The sequence below is a fragment of the Haliotis asinina genome, chromosome 5 (genome assembly GCF_037392515.1).
Source record: "Haliotis asinina isolate JCU_RB_2024 chromosome 5, JCU_Hal_asi_v2, whole genome shotgun sequence".
Classification (NCBI taxonomy): domain Eukaryota; kingdom Metazoa; phylum Mollusca; class Gastropoda; order Lepetellida; family Haliotidae; genus Haliotis; species Haliotis asinina.
This window is the reverse complement of record NC_090284.1, coordinates 67,439,763-67,450,068: the sequence shown is the minus strand read 5'-3', so window position 1 is coordinate 67,450,068 and position 10,306 is coordinate 67,439,763.

Below are 10,306 nucleotides of genomic sequence, written 5' to 3'. Positions count from 1 at the left end.
GCTTGGGTTAATCGGAGTAATAATAATCAGATTGTTTGGTCTCTTCGAGTATGCATTGTGCGTGAAGTTATGCGCATGATAAATGGACTCTTATTACTATTATTATGTTTTACAGATTAAGATTGAAATGCAGTAGAGAGGGTTCCCGTTGTGACTTGAGTCACTTAACTGTACATACACTTTATATCCATGTTAGCTGGGCTGGAGGCTTTTGAGACTGAATAAAGAATCCTGAATCTTGAGTCTTGAAATTTGAACATAGTTTTAGCCTGTCTTGTATGAGGATCGACAAGTACACTCTCAGGTGCATACACACGTGTAGCATAGACACCCTTATATATCTCTGGTTTGCTATATGAGGTCACCCGTGAAGGTCCCGGGGTAGAATAGGCCTTCAACAACCCATGCTTGCCATAAAAGGCGACTGTGCTTGTCGTAGGAGGCGACTAACGGGATCGGGTGATCATCCTCGCTGACTTGGTTGACACATGTCATCGGTTCCCAATAGCGCAGATCGATGCTCATGTTGTTGGTCACTGGATTGTCTGGCCCAGACTCGATTATGTACAGACCGCCGACACATGGCTGGAATATTGCTAAGTGTAAAACAAAACTCATTCACTCACTCACGCTATATGAGGTACTTCTTCTTCTCCTCCCTAAGCGACAAACGATCCAATCGGATCTCGCATAGGCCTCTCACGATAGCTTGGTTCCTGGCAGTGTAGTGGTCTGTATACAAACACCTGCATATATTTAATTGGAGTCCACTTCCGCAACAATTATTCGAGGTAATCTCAGTGATATATGAGACATGTGGCTTTGTCACTATAAACCGCGTATTCGACTTGCCTCAAATGCCTTTAACTTGGCAACTAGTACGATGTAAATCTAACAAAACATACAGAGCGGTTTTTCCGCAAAAATTAGAATTGCCCATAAACAACGTGTGGAAGGCTGCTAGAGGCTAGCATAGATGCTGCTTGGAAGAAAAGCATTGTGAAAATTTAGAGAAAATTCAAAATCCTTCGACGGGGGTCCTACAGTGGATACGATTCTGTAATTGTACGGTCATTTTCTTGGCAGAAATTAGGCTTGTTTATCTAGGGTTGGGGCATCTGCAAAAATAGCAAATAGTATAAAGTACATCCTACCTTTAATAGCACATGGGGACTAAAGGGGATTGGTAGCTGGTAGATATACATTTTGGGAAGTAACCAGAATGAACTGTGATGTGATGGATTACAGTGACACTGTTATTACTTATCGACGTTGAGAAAGTCTATGTAATTAATGCATAGCGTCCTATTTTGTTCAGTTTTTGACCTGATTTTGAAGAATGGGTAAAGATACTTTTCGAAGATACTGTATCGAGTGTTTTAGTAAATGGACATGTCAGTTCCTTTTCAAAGAAGGGGGCATATATATTCAGACTGTGCGCAGAGATACTAGCAAATGTGATCAGAAGTAATGCAAATATACATGGTACACAAACTGGAAAATTCTACCTCTTTTGCCCTAGATTGTATATGATACTATACTATGTCTAGGTGGGACAGAAAAAAACTCTACGCAAAACTATTATTTGGACTGGGTCAAAAATAGAGAGTATTGTGTAAGAAGTGGAATATGGAGTAGTCACAGACTCAGTTTCAACTACTTGGAATAGAATTTGATGTTGATCTAGTAAGATGATATGACAGAACTAAACAATAACAAAATGTTTGAGAAAATTGAAAAGGTAACGGCAGTTTCGATGAAAACAACCCTGACACACGTGGAAAAAGTATTGTATTATAATCGCTTCTCTACTGCTTCGAAAAGTTAACAATTTGTTTAGTAATATTTCTAGACCCATGAAGACATTGGAATATTTTCAAAAGAAGAGTTTGGAAGTGTAAACTGATAAAATAGAAATATTATGCAGTTACAATTAAAACAGTTATTGCAGAACGAAACAATAGTTGGATTAATGGATTAATGTATAATAGCAATTCCATCTGGTTAATGCTGGTATCAGTGTATATCACTGATTTGAAAGTAATTTATTTAGCAGATTCCATCTATATTATAGAGAAAATATAATACATGTATTACCGTGATGATGGTGGAAAAAGAGATTAGGCCACAATGGTACTTAGGTCACTTGTTACAACAATGCTATTGGAATTGGGGCTGAAACTATTTACATACAGCGCTGTTATAAAATGGCGTAACCTGTTATAGAGACATGATCTGTGATGATGGAACAAATGACTCTAAAATATTCTAAAAACTTTGTGGAAAGATATGACATCAAAAAAGCCTTTCTTACCTTTGAGGTAGTCAAGAAATCAGTTTCATCTCTTATATACAACATCAACTCTTGTGCTGAACCCAATGCTAGGCTCATTCTGCCTTATAACATGTCAAAAATATACAATGAACAATTTACATCAAGAAATACACTCTTCAAAAAAAAGAAACGCAAAATGAAATTCAAAAATGATACTTACAATTTTGTGCACATGTGTAAACTCTAACATTTTTTTAAGGGTTGCACATTGTTTCTGGAATGTTTCAGAAGATCATGCTTGACCAAACGAAAATGGGACGTCTCAAAGCTGCCGATCGAAATCAGGCAATTGGACGATTGCAAGCTTGAGAATCAAAGAGTGAGGTGGCCAGGATGTTCAAATAAGTTCGACAAATGACCGTCCAAGATCAAGAAGTCCTAGAGTCACCACACCTGCCCAAGGTAACACACCCGGTAGCCCACCTATGTGACTGCCACCGTACCACTCGGGCCAACAGGACAACGCCGGGTCCCTCACAGCACGTGCACGTGCCACCATGGACTACCTGCCCAATAACAACATCAGTACCCTCCCCTGGCCCTCCAGATCAACGGATCTAAACCCAATCGAACACCTTTGGTATCAGATCGATAGACGGGTACGTCCACGTCGTAATCCACCACAGAATCTTCGACAGTTGTTCCACATGCTGCAGGAGGAATGGAGAAGGATTCCACAACAAAACATCCAACGACTGATTCTATCTGTACCCATGAGGTGTCGGGCAGTGGTAGCAGCTGCAGGTGGTCATAACAGGTACTAACTTCAACACCACCTGGTGGACAGCAGTAATAACCGTGATGACTGTTATTCTCAGTCTGAAATATGGACGAGATAGCAATGCATTGCTCCACAAAATTTCATTTATGTATCTATGTTTTCCACTGATCTACACGTCCTTGAATGACACCAAATTTTCATTTAAGTCTTTGAAGGGCATTTAGAAGTGAAATACATAAGAATGAAGATTTTATGGATACCAGCTTCTTTATATGAGAACACAACGTTTCGGAGTTAATGTGGAGTATCTTGTTGATGGCTGGTGAGCGAGGGACAGGAGATGAGAGTTGAAATCCTCTGGGAACGAGGTTGTTGTCTCGGCATCGTAACAGGAAAGTTAGATGATTACTGGTTTTCACAATTTTGCTAATAGAACTGTTGTACCTGTTGATGGAGTGAGCATTAACTCCGAAACGATGTGTTCTCATATAAAGAAGTTGATATCCATACAATCTTCATTCTTAAATTTCTTATATTGGGGTTTTCAGTTTTTGTTTAGTTTTGTTTTATTTTTGTAGAACAAAATCTACAGTATTCTCAAACTGCAAACAAACAAACTTTCATGCCTTTTGGTCGCCTGTACATACTCTTTTCAGCAGTCCTGTGACTAATATCTAAATGATATGACAAAATTCCATTCTGTGTACAAATATGCACCAACATCTATTAATGTTTTGAAATGAATGGAAATGTAACCCAAAAGTAGAAATAAAAAAACATGTAATCAGAAAAATACCATAATTTGTATTGTGAAATATCCTTCACACATCACGACACATGTCAAACCTATACACGGACTATACACGGGGATCAGGGCTGTCATGTGAAAGGGGCTTCAGGAACATTCTTTCGTCATTTAGTGAACTGAAAGATTTACATTCAATATTAACAAATGCATGGGACAGATAGCGCTACAGTAAGCAGGGCCTGTCAGGTTGCACAGTTACCCTTAATGTTGATACTTAACCGCACACACCCCTTTATGGTGTTCGTGCATGTCGAAATGACGATCAGGGTGTACTGAACACACAGTACAGTATGCGGATTCCGCTACTCTCAATTAAGATCGCAAAATTGCGACTGAAAATCGCCAGTAGCCATCAGGTACCAACGCATCATGGATCGGAGTCCTGATGCGAACGCTTGAGCAGCAGTACCTACAGCGACTGGCGACGGCAGTCACCTCCATACCACTACTTGGAAGTTGTGAAACGTACATAATAACTATTGGTCACTACCTGAAGGTGTTCTAAGATTCTAAGCTCGCATTCAACGTACAGGTATTATTCTAATACGTCACTAATGTTTTTCAGCTATTTATATATGTAGAATATTTATGGCTGCATCAACAAGGTTTATTGGTTTGTACTCAAGGATAAATCACCTGTACCACCAGGCTTTTTGCTGGCCGTAACCAAAGTTACCTCCCCTATTTACCCGGGAGGAAAATGGTGGCAAATCTGTTCTTCTCTCGCCCCTTTCCGTCCACTGCAAGTATATCAGCAACCAAATCGTGTTTTTCCGTGACAAGGCAGTTAATAAATATTTTTTGTTACTATTTGTGGAAAGAGGTGCGTGGTGACAAATGCAACAAGTCATAACATCTGTGGCCAACTCGTGTTATTTCGCAATATTCCGAATAGCGGATATTCTTATTGCGGGTTACTGAAACATCACCAGAATTGTAATGTTATAGTGTTTTAAAGTTTCAATTTTTCTTCTGTTCTCGCTGACCTGGTGAATGGTTTGGACTTTAGGTTATATAGTATAGTGATATGTCTCTCGTAATCCGTCTTCTCCTGTTTTCAGAAATCATCTTTGTTGACTTGGCCAGTATCTGTTCGCATGTGCGATAAAGGCTGCAGCGGCACTTGTGCACATGTTTCTCGACCACCTGGCTGTCCCTTTCACTGCACTCCTCCATCGTAACAAATAGTGAACTGTGTTAATGATTATGATCGGTGTTAGATTGAGTATTATATATTTACTAGCTTTTCACGGTTTCCTCTCTGGACTACAGCGTTTATGTCCAGGTTCATGGGTTAAGCCATACATATAAACAACAGTAGGGCGCAATGACATATGAGTAATCTTCGCTCTGGATGACTGACAGTGTGTAATACAACTGGCTAACGCTGGGATAAAAATTTTACAAACAATAACCGTTGGGGGATTATTAAGATATACGTGACTATTTGGTAATCAAAGTACATGTTCATTAACACACAACTGATAGCTCTGTCGGTCACGATGACATAAGCATGACGTCCGTTTGCCATATCAATGCACATCGTCTGCGTGGCCTGGTTTCTGAACTGAAGCTATTGTCACGCAGACTCATTGTCAGTCTAAGTAAACTAAGTCTTAGTACTCTTCGTTACACTCCACTACCGAGTCTAACAAAACCTATTAGGAGGTCGCGTCAGGTAACCTTTGAATCACCTATGATCGTCCAATCAAACGTGAGAAGGCCGAACGGATTTCACCAGTCGGACAACGGCTACTGTCAATGGTTTGGCGGGAATGAAAAACTTAGCTAGTCACTTACACTGACCCCGCAATAAAAGAAAATCCACACCAAACACAGGTATTTGGCCTGCAGCAGATATGCTTAGAACTTTTCAGTGACATGGTTACCATTAGATAATGCTTCCATAAGCTGACACCGTTGAATATTGACAGAAAACGCAAATATCAGCGACTATTTACTCACTGTTGACAGTATTGTAGTGTGCTTCGTGTATGCATTACCCGGTAGCGATCGTATGGAAAAAGCATTCGGAATCGTTCTAGTACAAACATTTCCGAGGTAAAAGTCCTAACGGTATATGCGAATGTCCACTTTCGCGAGTTGGTAAACTGTTCTCTGATTGGTCAATCTCAAAGGTTACCTGACGCGACCTCCTACTAAGTTTTGTTAGACTCAGTAATGGAGTATGACAGAAAGTACTGACACTAAGTTTACTTAGACTGGCTCATTGTAGGATGTCTTTAAAAGTGATTGACTGACTGAGTGAGTTTGATTTTAACGCCGCCTTTAGCAATACTTCAGCAATATCATTGTGGCGGACACTACAAATAGGCTTCACACATTGTACCCAATGGGTCAGGATACGCTCACCTTTTGGGGAAATCCATGTACATCCCCGACCCGTGAAGGTCCCGGGGTAGAGTAGGCCTTCAGCAACCCATGCTTGCCATAAAAGGTGACTACACTTGTCGTAAGAGGCGACTAACGGGATGGTCAGGGTGATTTGGTTGACAATCGATATATAAAGTTTGCCTGATTACGTGATATAGACAAAAAAATCACTGTGCCATATCACAACATAGTGATGTACAATTATGATAGCATAGGTCCCCATGGAGCCAGTCCATTGGTTTAAGCGCTTGGTTTAAAGGTAAGACTTTACGTTTCCCTCTCTCGACTTCAGTGTATATATCCAGGTTTATGGATTAAGTCATAGTAGTGCATAGTGACACACGTGCTGTTTTCGCTCTGGATGACTGACGCTCCATGTTTGGGTAATACTGGTATAACAATTTTACAAGTAATAGCAAAAGAATAGTGTGATTCTTGACATATATATTGACACTTTGCAAACAGATGTTGATTCGAGCAACGGATATCTCTATCGGTCACTATGCATGCAGCCCGTTTGCCTTATGAGTGTTCATCGACTGTGTGGTCAGGTTTCTGGACTGAACCTAATGTCACGCTGACTCATTGTCGAGTGAGTTTGGTGTTAACGTCACTTTTAGGAATATTCATCAATACCACTGCGGGGAACACCAGAAATGGGCTTCACACAATATACCCATGTAGGGAATCGCACACGGGTCAATTACGGAATGAAAACCGGTGTGTGCATGGCAACCCATGGCTTTTTGCATAATGTATGCTGCACTTTCGTTATATGTGCATTCTGGTATGCTTGGAACAAACTTGTAAAAATTGCACTTAGATACAGACGGTGCTAAAGTACTGTCGGAAATAGAAAAAAAGTGTTTTTCCGCTGTTACTCTGTGTCCCTCAAATTTACAAAGGATGTGTCGAAGTAACCCACCTTATGTTGGGTTAGCTAGGCTGGGAGTTGTAGATCATCTAACACCTTTATCGACGGAGTTGTGTAAAAATACAGAAATATCACAGATGTATACAGGAAATTGACTGACATAGAATGTTGTAGAATATGAACATACAACCGCCAACTATTTGTACTTTCAAACACTGTTCCTCTTTTCAAGGGAAGTAACTCTTGTAGGCCCTATGTTTACCGACTAAAACACCAAAGGAGTCAAGCGCCCGTAATATATCCCGTATACAAAGACCTGACAACTTCTGAAAATCCTTGACCCTCAAAAGAATGTCCAAATTGTAAAACATGATAATTAGTTATACAACACAATCCTCGAGTGAAAGAAAAGTGCATCTACTTGAAAAGACTGTGAAGAGAGAAATATCCCTAAATTAAACTTACTTCATGAAACGAAATCCTACAATACGCAATTACATTAAGCAAATAACAGCGTTACCCTCAATGATAATAGACTCACCCAAGCAGGAACTTGCCAGGGACACTTTGAAAATACTGAAAATATTACTATGTACAAAGCCTACAGGGAGAATTTACACATACAATATAAAGATTATATGCAACCTCAACTATGAAACAAAAGTTACCTCCCAACTTTAGTATATGACTTCGTTCTTTCTCTGCGGCACAATGCGAGCTCATTGGATGGCTGGCTGTCTAAACCGGAAATGCACGTTTTTACGTTTACATCATTAAGTAGCAAAATAATAGGCGTGCGCCACGGAAACTGGGCTCTGAGTATTAGTAGCACACTAGCTGACCATAACTGCCCATAGCTAACCTAAAATAACCCTAATAAGAAACCTAACCGAATTACTGGGAGAAATATTTTCTCACTAACAAATGAACACTCAAAGCAGTTGAAAATGTCATTCGATTCAAATCACATGTGGTCTCACTTTAAACAAAGGAGTTTGTTCAAGACTGCCTCTGTTCACCCAGCAGCGATGACCATTACAAATGTTAATGACTTGAATGTTGTGACTTGAGTCACGTGACTGTACATACACTATATATCCATGTACGCTGGGCTGGAGGCCTTTGAGACTGAATAAAGAATCCTTACTCTTAAGTCTTGAGTTTAAACAAACTTGTAGCCAGACATCGTCTTTGTATAAGGCAGACAGCTACACTCACGGGTGCATACACACGTGTTTGGCTTACTATATAAGGTCGCCTCCCGAAGCGACATACGATCCAACCGGATCTCAGAATAGGTTTCTCACGAAAGCTCGGTTCCCGGCATTGTAGTCTTCTGTATACAACACCTGCATATCTTTGACTGAAGTGCACTTCCACCAGTGGAACACTTTTTGTCTTCCTGTACAACATTTGTGTAGACGAAAGTATGCCAGAAGCTTCTTCCCCATAGATTTAATGTAGGCTGCACCTCCTTGCCCACGACAGAAGGGGAATATTTAATAGAATAAGATTAAAATAATATATTTACATCAAAATACAACAATTATTCGAGGTAATCTCAGTGATATATGGGACTTGTGGCTTTGTCACTATGAGCCACGTATTCGACTTGGCACAAATGTCTTTAACTTGTCAACTAGTACGATGTAAATCTAACAAAACACACAGAGCGGTTTTTCTGCTAAAATTAGAATTGCCCATAAACAACGAGTGGAAGGTTGTTAGGAACTAGCATAAGTGCTGCTTGGAAGAAAAGCATTGTGAAAATTTAGGGAAAGTTCAAAATCCATCGACGGAGGTCCTACAATGGATATGATTCTGTAACTGTAGGGTTATTTTCTTGGCAGAAATTAGGCTTGTTTATCTAGGGTTGGGACATCTGCAACAATAGCAAATAGCACGTGCTACCTTTAATAGTACATAAGGGCTAAAGGGTATTTGTAGCCGGTAGACATACATTCGGGAAGTAACCAGAATAAACTGTGATGTGATGGATTACACTAACACTTATAAACAAACAGGCCATTTACTGCTCATAGACATTGAGAAAGCATATTTAATTAATGCATAATGTCCTAATTTTTTCAGTTTTTCACCTGATTTTGGAGAATGGGTAAAGATACTTTTCGAAGATATTGTATCGAGTGTTTTAGTAAATGGACATGTCAGTTCCTTTTCAACATATCGCTAGTTAAAACACGAATGAGTACGACAATATACTGTTTTTATCTGGCTTGAAAAATATTTCAATAAAATATTGAAACTGGATTGAATATGTGTCTTGTCAGTAACATGATTATTTGATTTATTACAAAAGTGACGAGGCATGGGAACTCCTTTGTCCTGACATGTTATCCAAATTGTTCAGTAAACGCCGACCCACTTTAATCAAATATAGAACGTCTCAATGACCGCAATGTGGCGACTCTTCAGTGATGAGGTAACCATGGAGGTTACCACCACATTAGTTTATGCTTTATTACAAACGTGACGAGGTTTGCCCTCACGCCCTATTTAAAGGCACACTTTCACACATGTTCGACAATATTTTGGCCAGTATTGTATACTTGGGCGTGTACACTCACTTTAGCTTACTATTGATGCGAAAAGATTTACCTTTCCATGCGACTTTCCTGAAATCGACGTTTGAAACATCTAGACGAACGTATGTGAAATGTAAAGAATTGCTCTCTACATCGAAATCTATCGCAAGCGGTGTTGGTGGTGATTGCCGAACTGGTCTCAATCAGTGGGATATTCGTAAAAAGCTAGAAGATGGGGTTCGCTAGAAATAATGTCCGTCCGGCACGAGTCGATTTAATACGTTTCATTAAAGGGACACTGATCCAGAGCTTTTTGTCTTGAATTAAAACGGATCTCTTGCTTGTTTTCGCTGTAACTAATAAATTAGGGATGGTGCCACACCATTGTTTTAAACACCATATGATACACAAATGCAGCACATTTTTATTAATTGTTCAGAAATTTTAGGTACATTAGTTTAGACGTTATAGAAAGGTACACTTACCAACTTGTAATTGGATTTTTACAACAAATGCCATGGTATATAGAGAATGTGGACGCTACACTCAATACGCGAATACCAACTTTAAAGGTACTCGATTCTGGATTAGAGTTTAAAGAATGCCAGCTCGTCGCCTATCCAAACAC